At 38.5% G+C, this 20,653-nt stretch overlaps 1 long non-coding RNA gene across 1 annotated transcript in view; it reads left to right on the top strand.

Moving 5' to 3' along the window:
* Positions 1-2,591: 2,591 nt before the first annotated feature.
* Positions 2,592-20,653, top strand: part of LOC134883111 (uncharacterized) — a 51,440-nt gene continuing 33,378 nt past the window's right edge. Inside the window, exons 1-2 of the long non-coding RNA XR_010168234.1 lie at positions 2,592-2,886; positions 6,007-6,074. This is a non-coding gene — a long non-coding RNA (uncharacterized LOC134883111). The remainder of the gene's footprint in view (positions 2,887-6,006; positions 6,075-20,653) is intronic.

Raw genomic sequence — 20,653 nt, 5'->3', positions numbered from 1 at the left:
GGTGTAGTTAAAAAAAAAAAGAGAATACATTAAGATAATAATAAATTTAACATCAAATAAAAGTTGAGTTTTTTTTTCAAATGCAGAAAGTTTAAGCTTATATATCAGACTGTATGAGAGTTGAACAGCGTTTTCTTGATAAAGGTGTTATTTATCAGCATTCTCAGAAGAAAATACAAATCAAATATAGTAAGTTGACCAATGAAAATATGTCTTCGTAACGATAATTCTTGTTAACCTGCTAATCAGGACCTGACATGGACACATCACACCAGGGTCATATCCAAGACGGCTCGACAGCGGCTCTTCTTCCTCCGCAGGCTGCGGAAGTTCAACATGGACTCCAGGATACTCTGCAACTTCTACAGGTGCACCATAGAGAGTATCCTGACTGGCTGCATCACCGCCTGGTATGGCAGTTGCACCGCCCTCAACCGTAAGACTCTACAGAGGGTGGTGAAAACTGCTCAGCACATCACCAGGACGGAGCTGCCATCCATGGAGGACCTCTACACCCAGCGGTGTAGGAAGAAGGCCGGTAGGATATTAAAGGACCCCCATCACCCCAGCAACAATCTGTTCTGTCTGCTGCCGTCTGGCAGACGGTACCGCAGCATCCGGACCAAGACCACCAGACTCAGAGACAGTTTTATACCACAGGCTATAAGACTGCTGAACTCCTGAGCTCTGTGAATGTCTACTCACATCTGTTTATAGTACACACATACATATATATTATACACATCTGTTTATAGTACACATATCTATATATTATGCATATCTGCCATATACATCTGTTATACATAATATATGCATCTGTCCATACCTCCTCATTCAACAGTGTAAAGTATTTAAATACTTTCAATGTATTCCACATGTATATATTTCACATCCTCAAATCTTTATTGTTGTTATTGTAAATATTCTTCTCTCTTTTTGCACTATTTTATTTATCTTATTTGCACCATGTATGTTGAGTTGTTGGAGGAGCATGGGACATAAGATTTTCATTGCCAACATATACGTTGTATATGCTGTGCATATGACCAATAAAACCTTGAAACCTTGAAACCTCAGTTCCACCACTTAATAAAGTTAAGAAGTTTTAGTAGAATTCTTTTATTTCAAGTTGTGTTCTTGACATCAAATACAGTCTCCTAGATATAAAATTCAGCAGCTGCAGCAGAGAACAACTGAATGTAAGGGATATATCTTTGATACACCTATTCATTCAAATAACATATTTACATAGTGTAATAATACAGTGCACCGTTTCAACAACCACACTTTGCACCACACAGCCCTTATGTCCACATCAATATAAGAAAATGCTGGTAGTCGAATTTTGATAGAAAATTAGTGCAGACAGGCGGTTATTGCAGACAATTTTTGATGGAAAATTACATGCATGTCATTTTAAAACAAGGCAATGATTTTAGTCCCTACTGTAAGTCAATGTTCAGTTACAACTCTGGGCTCTAGATGGTAATATTGGGTAATATGGAAGCCCACCTCTCTTAAAGAATAACCATCAATTCAGCCAAGCCACAGTATAAATGATAGTTTTTATTTGAAAATGTATACAAATAAATCAGGGGGTCAGTAAGAATGGGTCAGATGCAGCTGGTGAAATAATGTTAGTATTATTATCTATAATTTACAGGTGCTCAGTTCAAGGAAAGGATATATTACATCATCAGGCAGAACAAGAACTCACTAGTTTATCCACATCGAGCAGAATCAAAGCTCTGTGATATATATATATATGTATGTATATATATATATATATATATATGTTTTTTTTATTTTATTTTTTTATTGGTGTTTTGCTAGCTTGGCTGAAGTCTGAGTGGCTGAGCATCACATCCCTGGAAAAAGAGATCTACTATTTGGACAAACCAGCAGCATCTTTTACACTGCAGCTGCCTATTTGGCTGCTGTATTTTAGTTATATTCTCATAAATGTGCATTTTGTTTTTATTCTGCAATCAATGCAACCTGGAATGTAGAAACGTAAAATATGTATATATTTAGAAAATAAATGCACTTCTATTAAACTTATATTTACTTAAAAGTACAAGTTTATAATAATAAAATAAAAAAAATCTGAAATGTTGTTGACAATAATTAATGATATGTATCTTCTACCCAGAAATGTAAAGTAACTCTGCATTTACTCAACTTAAGCACAATTTTTAGAGACTTGTACTATACTTGAGTATTTCAATTTTGGCTACTGTGTACTTCTACTCCACTTCAATTCAGAAGAAAATGTTGTACTTTAACTCCACACATTAATGCATCAGTAGTTATGATCAAAACATAAAAGATATAATCCTGAAATGGCACAATTTGCTAAATGAGTACCTTTAATTTTGATAATTTACATGTTGACGCGAATACTTTTACCTGAGAAACATTTCAATGCAGGACTTTTACTTGTAACAGATTCCTACACTCTGGTACTTTTAGTCAAGTACACGATCTGAGTACTTATCCCACTTCTGCTTTTATCTCTGCATCTACCTTAATTAATCACTGATTTAATGCGCCACCCAGCGAGCTGCTCAGTGACCCAAATCAAACACACCCAACACATTGTGGCCACCAGGTGGATATGGTTGTGGCTGAAACGTTCATGGATGCTCCTCCACGCTAACTTGATGTGTGCATGAGGCCTTTCTGCTGTTTTGACAATCCCTGTCACAAAGTTGTGACTGCAGAGTGCTCATACAGCTCTAATAATGTCGGAACACTTTGGTCACAGTGGGACAGAGACGGAACGGTTAGATTGCGCAGTTGGAGTGAACAAGCATGCAGTTTGTCCCCAGCAAACTAAGGAGGACTTCGCGGTACACGAAGCTAACTGTCCCGCTGTTCAGACAGGTGAGGACAAGAGACACCGTCCAAATTCAGTGAGAAACGAAAGTATAGAACAAGAGTTGTGTGCGCGCTATGCTGTACTTAAAAACTAAGCGGGCTTGTTAGCTTTGTGTGTGTTTGTGGCCTTAGCTCCATTTACCTAGAAACATATCTTGTTTCTAGGTAAAGCCTAGAAAGCCTAGAAACCTAGAAACATATCTTGTTTCTAGGTAAAGCAGCAACACTATAAGCATTGAGTGGACACCACTAGATCAACATAGTCTTAGTAAAAACAAATGTGAACCTTAGCTGTCATGGAATCAAGATAAGATAATCGGTAGCAAAAATAGTGAGCGACGACATGTTCAACCATGCCTTCTGGAGCTGGAAAATTAAATGGCGCATAAAAACAGCATCTAGGGTGTTTCTTAACGTGACTCGAGGTTTCTGACCTCCGTGATCTGTGATTTCTACCGTGCCTTTATTAGTTCACTCGGATCTGAAATACTCAGAAAATTGTTTACAGGGCTGCCTTGTACAAGATACCACACATGAATTGTAATGTATAAGCTGAGAGGCACTTACACCCTCCACTAGCTTCTTTTTTTTCCTTGCATGCTTGGCTGGTTAAGGAATCGATCCATTCTGTTTTTTTTTGCACATTATTCATATACAGTATCAAATAAATGAGAGAACAGAAAATGGCTATATATTATTTAGATTCTATGCTTGATAGGTAGGTATGTGCTAACAGTAGGGAATGCTTATTAGGTAGGGAAAATAAGTATGGGAGAAAATAAACTGCTGTACAGTATTTAATTGTGCACTTTTACAGCCTGGAATACAATATTTTCCCTTGAAAGATAATTTTTCTGAATTCTCTGTGCACTCCATCTGCTTTCCTTAGCTGTCAGGAAGTTGTTTTACAAATGGTTGTTCAACATTTAGAGTGTACAGTGGGAATTTAATTGTCTGTCTGTCATACAGTAAGCAGGACCCAGGCCAAGTGCAGATCCATCAAACAAGGTAAAATAAACAGGCACTCGATAGTAAGTCAAGCTCCCAGTCTGCAGTAGAAAGGCAGGATAAGGCAAACAAAGCCCAGCAGAGTCAGGTGGTCAGCAGAGCGTGCAGATAAAAATGCTACTTGACTATTTCAAACACTGAGAGCGTGCTGGTTGTTAGTCAGTCCAAAGCTGTAGATTGTGAATTGCCCAGGAAGTGTGCTATTTTATATAATTTCTCGAAGATATTTTCATTTGACATGGAAGGTCGTAGCATTAAAGATGTCTGCATTTTCTTTAGGTATGCCAATACAAGGACTTTGGTATTGTGCATGCTTGCTCTCTGGTATGGGTTTCTGGCATGCGTAGCGTCGCCTGTACCGTTCCTTCTATGGCCAGTCAAGAGAGGCTTGTAGCAAACATGATTCCACAGTGTTAATTCTGACTTTAAATATTTTGCTTTGTTGTATTTCATTTGGCATTAGGTAAATGTCAAGCATTATTAAAGATGTATACAGCTTACTGTAAATATTTAGGTCATCTGCCCTAACTTAAACTTGTAAATATGTACTATTTAACCCAACCCTGCCTCAAACTGACTTTTTACACATCATAGTTGGGTTATCACAGCTGCAGCAAAAACAAGTATGGGTGGGTGTTGCTAATGTAAGACACTTTTTATCAGTTGAAGCGTTTTTTTCGTTGATGGACATAGCTCTATAAAATGTCAAAAATAATCAAACAAATGCTTCATAAATGTCGGTGATATCTTAAAGAGGCATATTATTTCCTATTTATGATTAAAAAGCATCAACAATTATATATTGTTATGTCTACATATAAGAGCACACTACCTGTGAATCTAGTTTTGTTTTTGGTTATGTATATCTATTATATGTTTGAAATAGAATATATTTTTTATTTATACGTTTTTGGGGATTATTTTTGCGGCTAGAGCTGTGATTAGTTTTTTTTTCTTCTATTACAGCAAGGACGGAGATGCCACTTTTCTTAAACTCTTGGCATTCTGCACAGACCCATAATCAAACCAAGGTTTCTAAATTGCTCTCTTTAAAGCAACTTCTTTATTCATCTTTCTGTATTTTGTTTTGATAGTATATAGTCTGCAGTACTGAGTCAGAGCAAATACTCTGAGAGCTTGTTTCATCTTAGGTGAGGCAGATCAAAGACAGAAAGTCATGAATTTAGAGATCATGACTACTGCATCCATTTACCTCTTTCACTTAAAAAAAAAAAAAAAATCTGATTTGAGGAGCACAATCACGTCTTTAAGGAAGATAGCCCATTTGTATTCTAGGCTCCCACTCTGTCTCCTCACGTGTGACTGAGTGCAAGTGAGCGAAGAAGAGTGAGCAAGTAGGGAGGAGGGCAGAAAGAGGGAGGGAGTGTATGAGAGAGCGGCAGGGTGAATCTAATGCGTTGCAGCAGAGAACTGTGACAGACCCGGCATTTATTTGAGCAGAGACTGCTGCTGTAGGAGGAAGGCAGCAGCAGCAGCAGCAGCAGCAGCAGCAGCAGCTGCACAGCTCTATCACTGTGCCTCCACCACAGCTGGAGTGAAGGTTGGCACGAAGAGGCGGAGGCAAAGGGAATACACAGCAGGAGACACGATACCTCTGCAATGCCACCAGCAAAATCATTCCTGGAATACTATGTTAGCTTTTCCTGCTTTGCCTTGCAGCATTTAAGTATCCTTGTCCTCCTTCGACTTTTATCATTCCATCGGTCTTGATTTGGATGGGTATTCGAAAAGCGTGGCTTGAATAAGAATCAGCGCCATCCCTCTACAGGTCAGAAGTTGGTACCAGCAGAAGACCCGAAAGGCAATCTGCACATTTTGCAAAACTCCAGAGTACTCCTCTGCAATCTCCTGGGGTTTTATCGCAAATCTGTGTCTTATTCAGTGAAAAGAAGTCCGGGGGTGTCATTGGCGTTGAGAAGTACATATAAGAAGCTGTTTTCCCAATAGGCCTCAGCTTTATTATTATTTTTTATATATACGGCTGTTGCGTTTTTTGGCCAATGTGGAGAGGAAATGAAGACAAGAAAAGCAGAAGAGCAAAACTGATTTTGTTTTATAACAGGAAGAAATCAGCAACACAATTTTCTTTTGCCTCAGATCCACTGTTGGTGAATTCAGTTCATTCCACCTGAGGGACGCCCTGGTCAAAGATGTGAAACTCACTGGTGAGTAATAGAAGTTTCCAACTCATGCACACACTTTCTGACTATTGAACAGAGAGAGTTTCTTGCATTAACACCTACGATATCGATGTAAAACCATCTCTGTAGTTGTATATTAAAACCCAGTTATTAACACTGTGGACACGTTAGAGTACATACTTTTTGTAGCCCATGTGATTTCATCATATGTTCTTTTTTCTGTTGAATCATTTTATTCAACAAATTGTACTTGTTCGAGTTTCGTAGCAGCTCATACTGCAGGGATTGATGCCTTACAGTTGTATAGCAGGCTAACTGATGTGTGGCAATGCTTCTCCACCAACATCCACTTGTTGTAATGTTGTTACTAAGTTACAGTGCTGTACTGCCAGAGACATTCTGTTACCTTTCAGAAATGACATGATTTACCTTGGTAAGACATGAACATCATACAGGTCTGAGAACTTGTGTTGAAAAGTTGTGTGCAGATATGTAGAGGGAACAGCCATTAGCTCGTCCTTCAGACTTCCCTGCTGTTTGTGGCTACACTATGAGTCATGCATGGTGAAGCACACACATCAGTTCAATTAAGCACAGATCAAAGTCTTATCTGTATATCTCAGGTTTTTCAGTGCGTTTAATATTTTTTCTCAATGCAAAACTAAGCATCGGATAAGTATTGATGTTGGTTGTGAAACGGAAATTCCTTGAACACAATATTAACTGCTTGGTTTACGCCCTTAGAGAGAATAACGTTGTCTCTGCTGGAAACATTACTCCTTCTTCATCTTATTATTTTCATGAAACAGCCATGTGATCCATGTCCACTCAACTCATCATTCACAGGTGTTTGCCCCTTGTTCACTCTTAGCCTAACCTAACCGCACCAACTGTAATCACACATTACCAAAATTGTAAATCACTAAACTGAGAATCAAGTATGTCATACACTGTTGGCCTGTCCTAGTCACACTCCTCTGTCACCCACAAGCCTGTTGAGATAAGAGGGAGCATGGCACACGCATTTAGATTACACCATCATGTGTTCGTATGCAATCACAACCTCTGAGATGCTGGACAAGTGCTGCTCCCTGAGAGAGCATGTGGTGATGAGCCATGTGTGCACAACCCTTGATGCCACTTGTGATTCTTGAAGCAGTGAGGTGATGATGAAAGGATGGTAATTGCTGCTGATTAAGATATTAGAATATGCATTCACCCATGAATAATGAAATTATATGCGTCATCAAAATCAGAGCAAACATACTTCAATTAGTCCAATTGATAAAGTCCTTCCATCAAGACGGGACCGCTTGAAAGGTGATCAGAACTTAATTAATTCACACAGCATTCATGATGAAAGGATGTGTGTCATTGTGGTAAACAATGCCATGTCGGCCTCAGCTCGAGTATATGAATGATTATGGCAGCGTTGTACAATGTTTTAATCGTCACACATTGGTTGTTACTGTATGTTTGCACTGTTAGGCCTTGTCTAAAACGGCATGCTTTACATACTACAGTATGTCAAGAATAATACAAGACTGCATAATATAGGTCCTACTTTCCTATTGTGAGACCAACATTGCACTAAACCAGCAGCTCATTGGGGAACTGAGCATGCCAGCATTGAACAATAGACTGTCAGCCATTCTTTTGAAGCTTAATCCAGCACAAATCCCAGACCAAAAACATTATTCTCAGTAGCACGCGTATGTGCCATATAATATTGAACAAGGAAAACAAAAGGAAAAAGCATAACAACAAGTGGGAAACAGGAGCACACCAGTCAACCTCTAGAGTGAGCCACAGCTGACTTTTACATTCAGCTACTGATGTGCACTCATTACTACACTGATAACTATGAACCCACTACCTCATACACTTTCTGTAATGACACAAATGCAGTTTTATATTTAATTGTCTTTACGTAATGTCACCCCCTGAGAATCAGAACTATTTAACATTGCGCTTGTTAAAGAGCAAATGCATTTAAAAATTGATAAAAACTAAATGAAGGAAGCACCTTTCCAGTTCAGAGAATAGGTGTATTTTGATCTTAGTTTTACATTTTCATAGTCTTATTGGTTGGAACAATCATTTAGTCAAAAATGCAATTGTTGAGAACTGAGAACATAGGAAATAGAATCCAAAGTTGCAAGATTATTTAGTGGTAAAAGATGTTAAAAAAGATTCTCTATATTTGTATACATTTTTATTTAAAATAAATTGGGCTGAACTATGATGGGTTCAATAGGTCAACTTCTAATAGGAAGTCTGTCTAAAGATCGTACCATTTGAAAAGTAACATTTTTGTCTGTAATTATTTTCCCCCTTCCAGCTGGGAATTTGTTGATATTTTGATTTAAAAGTCAACAGAAAAGAAAGCAACTGCTTTTTGCATTCTTTAGGTTCAGCCTCTCCAGTGTAAGGACACTTCACTATTTCTTAAAATGTTTTAAAACTAATGATTATTTGAGAAAAGAAACTGCAGATTAATTCATAATGAAAGGTAGTTGCAGCTCTGAATGAAAACATGTATCATTTGTCTGCAGATGTTTCTTTTCTATACTCAAGCATCTTCTCTGTGTTGTCTAGCAATGCTACATTTTCACTGTCTACTCCGAAACAATGACACCAATTGTAATACTACAAAATTATTACTAACACAAGATATGTGTATGTGGAATCATGTTTGCCTAATTGTGTGACTTTCTGCTGCCTCTTTAACTCCAGTCATGTTCTAATCCATCAACCTGATTAAACAGTAATTGTGTATATATTGCTAGTATATTTAAGATCAATCAGCAGACTTAAGACCTGATCCAACAAGAATTTCATGACATGTGCAATTCGATTAGTAAGTGTCTCCACGGACCTAGACTTGTGTATGATTCTGGGTGCATCTCTGGGCTTATCTATTCACTGCATTCTTCTTGGTGAACAGTTAAGTGGCAGGTATCGTAGGCTGTCAGGGAGCTGGATTCAGACAGCACAAAATAGAGAACTGACCTCCTGACTGCTCATTTCTATGCCTTGGTAGTTGCTGATGATGTCGCTCTGGCCAGCTTGACAGTGTGGAACAGGTGCAGAGAAGTTCAAGGAGTTTACATGTGAAGCTGTGAATGTCTCTGTCCCTGCAAAAGGTGCATAACCTATTATGCAATGATATATCCCTCTGAGAGTTGTGTACTCTGAGAGACAGGGCTCACAGGGACCACTCAGACAACACATGTAATGTCATATTCTACAACATCAAATTTGGTATGAAGTTGCACACAATCTCAGAGAGCATGGTTGAGGTTCAGCATACTTGCAACCTATGTATGTGATACATTCAAGTGAGGGATTTTGTTTGACAATCCAAACATCACTCACAATTTCAGTTTTCCAGTGTATAGGGATTTGTGCAAGCTCATTAAGGGTTGTGATAGGTACAGTTTATGTCTGGCTTTTGCACATAAGACAGTGATTGGCTTTTGATTTTGGGACAAACCAAATCTAGCTTAAAAGGGGGTACATTTGAACCTCAAATTTTAGGAGTTGCACAGCCATCCCCCCTTTAGGTAGAGAAAGGTGACCGTTTCAGTTACAAACCTTGCAAAGATAAAAGTCAGTATGGTTAAGGTCAGACATGTTATGGAACATAACAATAAGAATCACTGGGTTTGATTGGAGGGAAGCTCAAACAAATATTGTGTGCCTACTGTAACCACAGCCCTAAACCTAATTCCGGCAGATGTGTACAAAAGTGAAGCTTTTAAAGGCAGAACTAACAACAATGATATTGTCTAGAGGATTCCTTAGCCTTCTTAGATTTAACTTCATGCCTGGTAGAAGGAGAGGTAGGACATTTCTTCCAGGAGATCAACATTGCCATAAGCCTTGGTTAAAGTTGCATTTAAAAAAAAAAAAACTGTAACCAATGACTTTACCGAACCCTTACCAATAAATCCATAACCAAATTGTGTCCGCATTGGAGGTAAAAAAAAAATGTTGGCCCAACCCAGAAGATTTTTTTAGGATGGGACACATAATCTTTTCACATCGTCCAGATTGCAAATTTGAAACCTAAACCTAATGAGACATGTTTAGAATATTCACCTAATAGGAAAGGTCCTCTTTATGCTAATGATGAAGTCTGAAAAAGGTCTCTTCCCCAGGCATCCTTTGTACCTGCTGCCATCTGGAGTAGACATTTGAAAGCGTGGGCATGTCAGCACAGGTCAGGTTTGCCCTAATTAGTATTTCATCATAATTACTGTACACAGAGACTGCAGACTGACAACTCTATTTAAATTGCTGTAATGCTGCCGGAAGACAGTGACTGAATATGAAAATTACCCTATCATAATGGGATATCTCTTGATGCTGCTAAGAGTTCATTCCCTGATGTTAAATTATTGATTGAAAGACAGAAATGCAGACGGTGTTGAAGGTGAAAATGAAACATAAAAAAATAAAGGTGTTGAAAATAAAGAATGAAAAGAAAAAAGCAGGGTATGTATCTGCCATTTATTTCAAAAATGAACTATCAACAATATTTGATCACATATTCAAATCTACAATTTTTGTACCTTTTGTGATGCATCCTTGTAATACAGGACACTTGAAACGAGTATAAAGACAGCCAGAATAAGCAACCGGGAATCTTAGTAAGAGAAATATTATTCTGTTGATTTATCTGAAAACAAAACTAACAGGCCTTGCATATGGCAATTGTATTATTATGAGTGATAATTAGAGCAAAGCAACATTGTTGCCCAATACTTAATAAGAACATTTTCTACTGATTTGCATAGGAACAAACACAAGTGGTCTATGTACGGGCATACTGCCTACCTATATATTATAAAAATCTACTTAGCAGTGCCAAAGTACACGATTGTAGAAATATTGTTTATTAAATATTCAACAACTTGTTAATTATTGTTACCATGGGTCGTTGGCAAGACACGCACAATAGGATGTTGGCAAGCACAGGTGTTGGAAAAAAATGCTCAAACTTTGCAAATTTTGGTAACGGGAGTTGATAACAATGCTGGCTGTACAATACAATCTGGAAAAGGAGATGAAGCAGGTTGAATACACTGTAAGGAGGAGGAATACATTTTTTTCAGATGCAGTTGGGGCAGGCTTTCCAAGTGTCCAATCACATTAACTTCTCTCATCGCCTTTAGCAGCAGACCGTTTCCTAATGGGAAATGAGCAGAGTCCAGAATCGCTTCTGTAAGGTGCTCTATAGTCCCAGGAGGGGCAAAGAGACGCATAAACCCAGATATGTATTTACACCAGCCACAATGCGGCCATGGGCCACTGAGTCAAATGAGAAAAATTGTGTTTGCATCAGGAATTGAAGTTGACTGGCAAAATATAGTACTGGAAGAAAGGTTTTACTGTGGTATTGTTCGTAGGGACTGATCATAGAGATCCATTTCTTTGTTGATCATATTTGATATTTTTCCTAGTTTTAAACTTCTAGGTTCATAACAGAAACCTTTGGAGAAAACTCTAAATAGGTCTATTTCTTATGACTACATCTTGATCTAATCTTTGTGGCTTTTACCCTTTTATCTCAATGCATCCATGTCATTTTGACAATTGTTTACTTAGAAAATAAAAATTAACAACCCCTCAATATAAAACCCATACTTATTATACTTATCATTTATCAGTGAAATAACAAGGGAACCAAGTGGTGAAAGGCTGCTGTTCTGTTCACAAAACCTATGGCAGCCGTACTCCAGGGCTTTTGGCATAGCTACAGTAGAGAAATGTAATGAATGTGCCTCATTCTACATTTGTCCTTAAATTGCAATATAATAGGTACCCATTTTCTAAGCATATCAGCACAGAGGGACCATCCTCATATCAAGTAAAAAGAAAAACATAAAAACTGTAATCTTTCAAAGGAAAGCAAACAGGCATTTTCTAAGATCCAGAGATAAATGATGCATTAACAGTGCAGGCTTGAGGATACCTATTTAATCATAATACTGTTGACACTAATAACATCTGCAGTTTAATAAATGCTTTGAAATGTTGCATTGATACAGTGACTGAAAGTCACAAGCATTACCAGTTTGTCTTATATGAGGGTTACACTGCCAGCCAACAGCCACCTGTAAGTACTGTAAGATATTGTAATGAGGCTTAGAAAGTCATTCATTTCTCAGTAGAGGATCGCAAACAGCTTGAAACATATGGAGGGAAAATCGCAAACCAGTGTTGCTGGCAATTCAGCAGTGATTATTAAGGAACACCTGTTTGGCTGGCTGGCAAGGCGACTCAGGGTCCTGCTGAATAGCAGTAGGCTAATGAAGGTCTTCTCAGCTTAATTGTTTGGGCTATAAATAGTGACGGATAGACGGATAGTGTGGTACCACTCTCATCCATTGTTTGCCATACATACAGTGAATGCGCTTTTAGAGGAATGTTGTTGTGGGTTGTGAATGGGGCAGAGGAGGCGTCTCATAATTGCCAACATTAGCAATTACAAAAGAGTCATTAACAGTAAACTGTGAAATTAAACTGTGGTTAAATGGTACATGCAAAGATTGAGAGTGGCCTTTTTAAATACAAAGAAACCAATACTCTCCAATAAACATGTTAGCTGTTAGCTGCATCAACATGTTATAATAGCAGATGCATCCAATCATAAAGGTGAAGCAACCTTTAGATACTGTAGCAGCTTAGGTCCAGTAAAGGTCTTTGTCATTAGCAATTCAAATCATGGCCAAAGTGATTTCATCGTGCATTGACCTACACAGTCCCTGGCCATCATATTGCCTTTGCTCTGATGGAACCTCATTTTAGGGAAAATTAAATGCAGAATACATCACTAATTGCAACATTACCCATGACTTTATCTCCAAAATGACTCTTTGACAGAAGAACTCAATGAGAATAAAGCAGGATCATCTGATTTTAACTTAAGCAGCGTTTGAAGAATTGCCACTGCAGCGTGCGCCCTGCTGTTCAGGGGTCACCTTCATTGATGTTGTTCAAATGAGTTTGGCTGGCAGTGTTTTCCCGGTCAAATGGGGGAGTGATAACATTCACAACCTTTAAAGTTTCACAGCAACCATGAAAATAACATATAAGATACATCACTGAGGCATCGATATGGTGTAATGAGGAAATAATACAGTTAAAATAGCTTTTCTTTAATACATTATGTAATGATACAAAAGCTCTGCAAATGGAAACGTTTTGTCATCAAAAATGCCTTTTGGACCAAGATATATCTTCCGGAATTCCTGTTGGACCTTTGGATCAAAACATGTAGAAACACCTATCCACATTATAATTCCCTTACAGTACATCATTTGGAAAATTAATTCCATACATACAATACAGTACAAAGACTAATGTATGACATATTAGATAATGAAAATACTGATTCGGAGCCACTAATATGAGCTTCATATGTGTCAGGGTGTTTAGAGTTGAAGATTGAAATCCATAAAACTCACTTCAACTCCAGCTGAAAAAAGAAACAAAAAAGAGATTGTTTCGAAACCTGAGCAGCAAAAGCACACTAGTGTCACCTTGCCTGTGCTTTACACACAATGGTTTGTAGCTTAAAAGTGAGGCATCCAGCATGGCCCTTAAGTATCAGAAGCAAGCATGAATTATATAATATAATGTATGCAGGCTTTGCATTTGGATTGGGGCCAATTGCCCGCTGATTCACCATGCACTGCACCACAGATGAATATATAACCACTTTACTAATCTGTCATCATCTCCAGATCACAGATTCTATATTCATTTACATAGCCATCTTGATTAAGTTTCATTCAGGACGTATCCTATTTGATAAGTTTCCTATGATTATTTAAATATTCAATTAACCATTTAGCTGTCAAAAGTATATCATGGATATTGTGTAATTAGGATGCATGTATCTCGACATGCACACATACACATAGATTTAATACAGTTCAACAAAAATAACAAAACTGACACTAATAAAGCACTTTTTAATCAAGAAGGGAATTTAATTAAGCAGAGACAATAAGATCTACATGTGTATGATTACACACATAATAAATAATCGGCTGCAATAATCAAACCCCTGCTGCCATAATAGGGACTTTCCCTACTGCTTTAATTTACACAAGCCTTTGAGTGAATTCCGTATAGGTGGTAACTCCCTACTGTTCGCCGTTTGCTGCTTCCTCAGAAGGTGATACCAAGAGAAAGAAAACCGTATGATATTTTCAAGGTCCCTGCTGATCTCGGTCTACTTTTGGTTCTAAAATTAAATTGTATGGTCTACTTAAACAACAGAGGAATAGAGTGAAACATACTCCATACATTACTGACGTCAGCTGCAATTCCCGACCGCAAGAACTAATTCCAAATTGATTGTTAAAGCAGACAATGCAGATTGTGAATTCTCTGGCGGATACCTATTAAGGCCAAGCTGTCTCATCAATTGCTTGAAGCGATTTAGCAAATTTGTATGAGCAATCTCATAATCCTGGTTGGATTCATCTTTTTTTCTTCCATTGCTTCTTCTTACAACCTCTGTTCCTATGGTGGCGATGTTACATTTTGTCACAGTTAATGAATTACAACTACTGTATATATATGTGTAAACAGATTCTGAAAACGGAAATTACAGATTATTTTTTGACTCTTTATGTTCACATTATCGTCACATGTTTCTTCCGCAAACTAAACGCTTATCGGTCCTAGGTTTTTTCACTCACCTTCGTATGCCCAGCCTGCAGTTCGAAAGTTAGATTGCCTGTTGTTTCAGAAATCCATTCAAATAAAAAAAGACATCCTTTATGTAGGTTCCTGATGGATTAGTGCTACCAATTGCAAACTCCCTGGTGACCTTAACTCGCCCTTTTGTTCTCTCCCTCCCAATTTTCTTTTACTCTCGGCTGATGATTGTTAAATAAGGGTTACTCCGAGTCAAATAGGAGGTAGTCTATCAGCTTTCAGTTGACCTTGCACAGCTCCTGGACACTTAAGTGTCTGGTGTAATTTTCCCCACGCCAAATGTAGTTATTACAAAGCTAAAAGCATCTCTTAAACTGCTAGTTCCTCGCAGTAAAATGTGTAAACATTTTATCAAGACATACTTAGAGATTTGAGGCAACCACTGTTTTATTCAGTAAAACAAAAGCATGGAACAACAGAATGAGAATGAAATGAAAAATCTTTCCTGTCGCTGTTATATCTACTGACACACACACACACACACACACACACACACACACACACACACACAGTTAAAATATGACTAAAGGATGCTTCATGCCTTGCAATGCTGTTTTGTGTTGGACCTGACCCTGAACATTCTTCTACAATCTTTTTCCCAGGCTCTTGGTATTGTATTATGCATGCATTTTTAACATGCAGGGCTGTGTGAAAACCAGTCTGCATTCCCTTTGAAGTTCTCCTATCTTTTCCTGTCTCCAGAACTTTATTATTATCCTGTAGATACAGTTATGAGGCAGGTTACGTGTACACTGAAAAACAGCAACGAAGAATGAACAGAAGTTAAAATGGAACAACAATATTAAAAGCACTAGGGCAAAGGGGGCATACTGTATATATTTTCAAAAGTATACAACACTGATTATTATAATAAAACAACAACTGACTCCTGTTGTTGCAACGTTATTAATAAGGAATTATCAATCACGCAACACACATACGAGCTTTGAGGCAATGCATCAAGTGATTTGTTCAATATTTCCCCATTTATTTTATAGAACAAATGTATAGGTATGACTAATCTGGAGCGAATTTAATGACAAAAGAAGGCGTCTAGCTCTCTATCATTACTTGTCTTTCTTCCCTCTGTAAGTGTGTGTGTGTGTGCGTGCGTGTGTGCCTTGACGGCTGCCTCCTTAAATCAGCTGGCAGGGAGTGGGAGTTGAACTCAGATTTAAAAATGGCCTCTGCCTCCTCTTCAAGCCCCCCTGTCAAATGCATGAGTTTGAAAAGTATCATGAAAGAATAGAAAGCTAAATATGTTCAGCTTCTGTGTGGGAGAGAATAAATACATGGGGAAATTGCAAAAGTGTGCCACAGGGTATGTTCTGTCGCCCGTGGAGGAGTGTGTCATGTTAAGCAAAATGCTTCAGGAAAATCAAAACACAATACTCAGAACATAAGGGTCCAGACGGAGAGTAATCTTCTCAATTCCTGCCACTACAGGCGTCTCCGTTTTCTAATATACTAATTAGCTTCCACATGTCTGTTATTACTTCTTTTTTATGTTCCAAATTTAACTTTACAAACTTTTTTTTCAACTGTGAATGCCATACATTATTCACTATGACTTGTGTTATATTTTCTCTTATATCATTCCGTTTTCTGTGATTGTGTTATGTTATTATATATATATATATATACGTGCTGAAAAGAGAAACAATGATGCAGTGGGGGAAGAGCAGTACACAGGTTCTAAAGCCTTGACTAATGAAGCTTTAATCTGAACCCATTTCCACACTGAATTTACTGCCATGCCCACTCCAGGGAATTCAAGGGGCTTCACTACTCAGACAAAAACAGCCTTCTTGCATAATCACAAACAGACACACTGAATGTAAAAATAGAAACCGCTAATTTGTTTTTAATAAAACATTTTTTTGTTCATTTGCTTTAGCTTGCCCTTTGGTTTCCAAAACGTTACACATTCCATATACTGTCTCATTAGAGGTGCTGGTATCAATTGCCAATTCTGGACTCGTAGACACATTTTACTTGATGTTAGTTTTAGACAAATGATCAAATTAGAAATAGACCGACTGTTGAATAGAGACCAATTAGTTGTTGCCCTGTATCGGCTCCTTAAGAGCATCCCAAAAAAACATTTCTGAATATTTCATGGTGTTGTTCCGTTTGAAAATAAATATCTATTAGTTGGATCCCACGACGAATAAACCCTGTTCACCTTTATCAGTAGTTGCCAATCTTAAACTATTATGTAAACATTGTCCACTGAATTCATTAACTCTCTTCATGTAAAATGCAAAGAAACTCAATCAAGCCACCAATTAAGTTTCTAAAGGTTGTTGGAGTGCTGAACTGACTGAAACTCTATTGACTTGAAAAGGTTGCAATGAACTGCCCCATCTATAAGAGTGGAATAATGCAGAGTTTATTTACGCTTAATAATCACTCACATCCTTTCACATCCTCCTCCTCCTCCTCTGTTTCCTCCCTCCTTCCTCTAAGTAATGGATGAGCTGCATGTGGGAGTCCTGGCATAGAGATTGAATGAACTTTTTGTTGAGATCATGCACTGCTTGTTGTCCCTGTACCTGTGCCGTTGTCTTCCCTACTCCAGACATTTCAAGAGTGATTGTTACATCCCTGCTGTCTGCAGGAAAGACCTCAAGGCCAAGTGATGAAGGGTTGCTTGAAGTTTGGCTGGCAAGCTTTCCCTTGTTCCGCGATAGCAACACTATTTTTTCCAGTTTAGATAGGACAGTATGACATTGTGACCTGCACCTATTTTTCACCTTATCCTTTGACATCCCAAATAGAGTATGGTGCGGATGAATTTCTCTGTCGTCCAACCTGCCTCCTAGTCTGATACTCCCTGTGAACACGGCAGCTGCCACGTCGGTGCAGAAAACTAAGGCTGACAGCAGGGGCTGTGATACTGACCCAGGTACAGAGTGATGACAGAGGTCCAAGTGATGCCTAATAAATAAACCATCTGAGGATTATGATTAGAAAGGCAAACACTACACCCTGGCAACACTGGTTTACCCTTTAACTAAGATGTTGAAAAAAGAGTAATTTAAAAACTCAAGCCTACAATTTATGGGTGCCAGTTCCATGATACAGTATGCAAGGTGCACACCGTTTTTTACACACAGAAAAGAGTGCCAAACAGTGCTCCACCTATAACAGTCATAGGCCTAGCTCTGAGTGAAATGTTTTGACCACCATGGACAGTTCCCTCACTGCTAAAAGCCCCATTGCAGAACTTTTGAGAGCTCCACAACTCAGTTACCTTCAAAAGCTGGGCATACACACCATTTGAAAGGTTTTTGCATCAAGGGTTACCAATAATGCTTATTAAAAAAACACATTTCACTAATTATCTTCCAAGCTCACATGTTTACTGGTGTTATTTACTATCAGCCATCATAATTATCCTAGAAATAAAGAGGGCACAGAGAAATGCAGGTTGGTACAAAGAAGACCTACTTATCTAACCAAGAAAAACAAACTTGGATTGTAATCTTACTGTTTTAAATTGGCATTTTGAGAAAGTATTGAATGGAGTTTACCTATAGTACTTTATAATTCTCCTTTAAATGCACAGAGCAAATTGTGATTTATTGAGGCAGTGTAAATCAAATTTTTCAGAGGAAACACAACATAAATTAATATTAATAACTCTCATATACCTTCATAATGATTCATTAGGATTGTTCCTTCATCCAGTGACTCTTGTGGTTATTCTCAGCCAGCATCAGGGTCTTGCTGTTTCTCTAAAACCTCGCTGAGCTGTACAGTATCCTCCGATGCCTTCAGTCACCCAGTCTATGCCCGCTATCTGCCCTGTTTATTATTTTGTAAATGGTTTATGTACGGTGGTATGGAATTCACCATCTAACACACTTGGCCCCAAACCTACTGAATTGTAAATGAAAACAAAATGGCATACATTGAAATTTTAACTCTGGCAAGCTTAAGGCCATGCTTATTAGATCTGTCACTTTTTCTAGAAACAGTGGCTGATGTTGTTACTAGTGCTTAGAAAAGGAATATTGCTGTATAAGTGAGCCCAGAGCCTATTTGGGTCAGCATATTCTCTCTTGACTTCTGTGGCTTCAGTTTTAAACAGGCAAGACATAAGGCACCGCTTGTAAAATATGCCTTCCAGATGCACAGAAGCATTTTTTTCCTAACACGCACACATAAAGTATTTAAGTGACTTTCCAGTTGCCCAAGCGGTACATGATTTCTGATATATACAGTATATGTGCGACCCACGGCACACCAACTCAGTCAAGGTCAGCAGTGAATGCATACATGTTTTGTTTTCACACTTCAGCAATCAGAGATGCACCTACATCCAGAATAACACAACCCCAATTGTATTTGTGCAATATTGTTAGTGTTATCTGTTTTTTTGTTTTTATATATATCTCTAGAATAACTGAAGTCAATCTATTTGTTAGGAATCTAAATTGATGCTGAAAACAACATGTTCAGACTATTATTTCAAATGTTTGTATGGTATGAATCAAAATACCCCTGCTGTGAAGTATTCATGTCTTTAAGGGCTTGTCTCCCCTCCTTCCCTGTTTGTCCTATGATCTTCCCTGAGAAATGGGGGGAACTATTTTCACGCCTTGAATTGACTGAGCAGCGGACCAGTGGGTGATGTTTGTGGAATGCAGCCGCAATTTCCAGCCTGTCGAAATGTCAGCAACAGGCAGCAACACAATACTCCCACATATCGGTGCTGATCCCAGTGGGCACTGTAATAGGGCTGCGACATTTAAAAAACAATGCCAGAGAATATTGAGCAACCAAGATGTACTAGTTAGATCCGACATGTAATTGTTGTCACACTTGTTCCTTTGCCATGCAAAATGCTGCCATATAATGCAGTTTTAATTAATGCTGTTATGAACGGATCAATTAAATAAAGACACATTTCTGCCGGGTTTGTGTGTTTTGCATAGGGACCAAGAGTTTTTGTTCTCCTGTCTGCCCGTAGTAACGCACACAAAAGCACTATCAAAAGTGAAGAATGCTCATATGACAGTGATGAATGGCTTGTTTAAAAGCATGAATAGCCCTCAACTCCACAGAATACTGGTGTGCCCATATAAGGGGCTTGATCATGTGGCATGTAATTGCTTTGGTGAGGGACATGCATAATTGCAGCTAATTATTTTCAGATGGTTGATGAAAACAAGTGTTTCCTCAACAGAGGGAAGCACCTTTAAACCATTGGAATGGTGCCCTTGCCGTTTCGGCCATCCTGTGTGTTCATAAGACATTGAGTTTGGGCATCCGAGTATGTGCATGTGTGTAATTGAGTTTGGTATATTAGAGAAGAAAGAAAGTGGCCATACATGAACAGAACCTGGAGTCTCCATTAGTTGCTTTGGTTTCCCTGCCAACATTATTGATGGCAGACAGAATGTCTCTAAGTCTTCACGCACCCATGTGTGACAGAATGAGAGAGACGGCTTCCTCTGTGAGAACATATTTCTGTGTTTATTAGTCAGCACAGCAAGTAACCACAATAAGAAACATTCTGTTGAATACTGTATGTAATTGGAGCACGACAATGCCTCCTTCGCCCTGATTGCTTCCACCTGCACTGTCCCCTGTTGTCCCTTTTGACAGAGCAGCTTGACGGATAGATCACAAAGATGCACAATCATTGCATGCTAGGGCCTGGGATGGAGTGCGCCCATTATTCTAAAGCAAAGCTGTCTAGCGGGGCAAGGCCTGCGCGCCACATGGTGCTGTGATAGATGGGGACCATTAATCAAGGCAGGACGGGGCCCTGAGATTGATGTGCAGAAATTCAAATGCTCAGGCAGCATTTGGAAGATTAAGGCTGTGTGGGCAAGGTTAGGAGGCTACCTTTC

The sequence above is a fragment of the Eleginops maclovinus genome, chromosome 2 (assembly GCF_036324505.1).
Source record: "Eleginops maclovinus isolate JMC-PN-2008 ecotype Puerto Natales chromosome 2, JC_Emac_rtc_rv5, whole genome shotgun sequence".
Lineage (NCBI taxonomy): Eukaryota > Metazoa > Chordata > Actinopteri > Perciformes > Eleginopidae > Eleginops > Eleginops maclovinus.
This window is presented reverse-complemented; position numbering and strand designations above follow the sequence as displayed.